Source organism: Pygoscelis adeliae, unplaced genomic scaffold (genome assembly GCF_000699105.1).
Source record: "Pygoscelis adeliae isolate BGI_AS28 unplaced genomic scaffold, ASM69910v1 Scaffold402, whole genome shotgun sequence".
Classification (NCBI taxonomy): Eukaryota; Metazoa; Chordata; class Aves; order Sphenisciformes; family Spheniscidae; genus Pygoscelis; species Pygoscelis adeliae.
The window spans coordinates 7,409,279-7,412,395 of NW_008824411.1; positions in this window are offsets into that span (position 1 = coordinate 7,409,279).

Genomic DNA, 3,117 nt, shown 5'->3' on the forward strand with positions numbered 1-3,117 from the left:
TCCCATCTCAGGAGTAGCCTGGGTGGGGGGAACAAGGTGGTCATGCTAAAAACCAGCCAGCTTGGAGGGGAACTAGCCAAAACCCCAATGCCTGCAGTCCAGGTACCCCCTTGCCGCTGACACCACCCATGAGGAGCTCTGGGGTCTGCCTCCTCTGCTTTTTTGGGTGTCCCAGCTGGCTCTGCCCATGTACTTCATCCTTCCCAGTGAGATGCAGACCCAGTGACAGCCATGTCACCTGTGGGGACAGGAGGTTCAAGCCACCCTGATTCCCAGGGATCCCCATCCCCATCTCGGGATGCATGCCAGGCACTGGGGGTTACGGCTTTGCTGGAGACCGCTGCCTCTCCCCGGCATCATTCCACCAAAGCCAGCAGAGATCTGGCTCCATATGCTCCCGTCGCTTTCGGTAGCGCTCAGCCCTCCTGCTAATTGCTTCAATTAGCAGAGGGAAATTTTTTTCCGAAGGTTTCACTGCCTCGCTCCTCATGTTGCCTTCAGTCCCAAGCTGAGCGGGTGTAAAACCCTGCCACTGGGGATGGTTTATGTGAGCACATCTCCCCTGCCAGCGGGTCCAGGCAGGGAAGCCCGTCCTGCCCTTCTCCACCTGCACAGCCGGCACGGATCAGTCCTTGTCAAACGGCAGCTTTCTCCCCCTGGAAAGCTGTCCCACGCAGGCACAAGAAAGCCATGGGTCCCCTTTCCCGCTCTGTGGGTACCACGGGCACCTAAATTGCAATGATCCCAACCTGGTGCCATAGGACAACAGCCCGCACGGGGACAGCCACCCCACAGGACGGGCACGGGTCCCCAGCCACAGCTCAGCTTTCCAAGCCAATGGCAAATTATCTCTCCGGGACAGCCCATCTGGCGGGATTCTGGACCGCAGCCCTCAGGCTGCGCAGACCCAGGGAAAGCCGGAGCCGCATATTGCTCTGGGCCGATGCAGGGGCACAGCGCCTGACCCCAACCCTGAATTTACCTTCGATTTGGGGTAAATCGAAGCAGAGTCACTCCAGGATCAGGTCCAGGACTGACTTTTCCATAAAGCCATGGGAAAATCTCACCCATGGTTGCTTTACGGGAGCACTCACACTCCTTTTACTCACTGCATCCCAGCCGGGGCAAGGAGGCGCAATGCAACCAGGCACAAATGGGTCGGCTCTGCAGAGCTAAACTCTGCTGGATTTCAGACCAGCTATTTTTTTTTCTATCTGATTTATCACGGCGGTGCTCCACCTTGCCCAGCCTGCGCTGCCCGGTCAGGCAGGAGCGGGGCCAGCCGGGATGGTCATGTACACACCATCACACACACTCAGCGAGAAGGAAAACCTGTATTGAAGTCTCTTAATGTCTCCTGCAAATGAAGTGTGAAACGCACTTTCAAGAGAACAAGGGTAACAGAGCCTCAATAAATATTTCATCCTGCTGGGAAAGCAGCGACGGGGGAAGGTCAGGCGGGCAGAGACGCCAGGAGGGATGGGGGGCAGTGGGGATGGAGGCTGGAGGGGGAGAAGGGGGAGGCAGCCGGGGCAGGGAACAACGGGAACACCATGGCCTGACCTTATTTCTGTTTGCCGCTTGCCCTGGGGGCTACTGGGTTTGAGGCACCACCACAAAGCAGATGCCAGAAAGGGGAGCAGCTCTTGTGCTTCCGTTCATACCCATGGCTAAGGTGGGTGATCCTGCTCCAGCCAGGAGCCGAGCTCCTCTGAACACCCGGTCCTAACACTTCCCAGCAGACAGGCAGCTGTCTGGGCCTCCCGTCAGTCCGCACACCCAAAATGCTCCCACGCAAAATGGCTGGAGGATGCTCGATGTTTCTCCGGAGGGGAGAGTTTGCAGAGCGGAAAATCCTCTGCACCTGGTTTCCAGCTGTTAAGGATCTTTTGGGCTGGAGCAGAGCCGAGCCGGGCTGGGCTGTCTCACCTAAGCAGGGCTCCAGAGCCGGCTGTCCTCAGGCCTGTGGTTGGGCTGAAATCCAGCGCTTTGGAAAGAGATGGGAGACGATCTCACATCCCAGTGGAGATGGCGCTGGAACGGGATAGGACTCACTGATCCGATGTTCACCACAGTACCGGGAACAGCAGCCTACTGCCGCTGTTCCCTCTTGGCTTTTCAACAGGTGAAAAAGCCCTTCCTAGAAAAAACCTTTTCTCCCCCCTCCCTGGTGAAGCCCAGGCTAGAGCCCATCGGATCCTGCAGGGATGACACCGAATGCCAACCAGCAGCCCCAGTACACCCCATGCCCCAAAACGGCATTACAGGGAAACTGCAGCTCGGACGAGCAAGGGGCAAGGCTGGGGGAGGGAAAGAAAAAGCCCCGGTAATACAAGCCTCCGTCGGGGTGGAATATTCCACCGCACCTTAGAAAATCTCTCTGCTGGAGAGACAATCAATAGCACGCAAATGAAATCCAGCTGAAAACACTAAATGTTTCCACATGCCCTTTTAGAGGGAATAAAATCCTCCAGGATAACCTTAGGAGAAAACAAAAGCCAGGCGAATAACTCAAGCGCAGGTCTCCTTTAATTACCGCAGCACGGTGAGAGATAAAACAGAGAGCCTTCGGAATAAACAAAAGGATTTGATTTCCTCCACTTCAGCAAAGGCAGCCACCATTTCCGCAGAGAGGTTCGGTAGCGAGGTTGGGGATTTGTTGGGCTGTCATGTCCTTGCTGAATGGCAAAGCTTTGGGCTCCCACTGAGGGAGCAAGAGGCTGAGCCCCAGGCTTGGGACTTTCAAAACTTCACCCAGCTGCAAAGTAGGGTTTAGAGACGGGCAAACTCAGCCCTATCCACCTGAGCAGCCAGAAGAGTTAACGGTGACTTAAAAAACCCAGCTCAACGCAAAGTTGGACCCCATAACCATGAGAAAATAAGTCAGGACCTTGCAGGAAACCACAACCCCGGAGCTTCGCCCGGACGAGGCCATGGCGCAGGGGCTCAGCGCCGCCCCGGGATGCTGGGAGCAGGATGCTGGGAGCATCCCACCCGGGCATCCCAGCCTGTCCTGTCCTGCCCGCAGCCCCCCACCGCCCGGGCTCCCCTTCCACCGCAGCCCCAAATTCAAGCGAGAGCCTTTCCCTTGCCCCGACCCCTCTGCAAAGCTGCGGT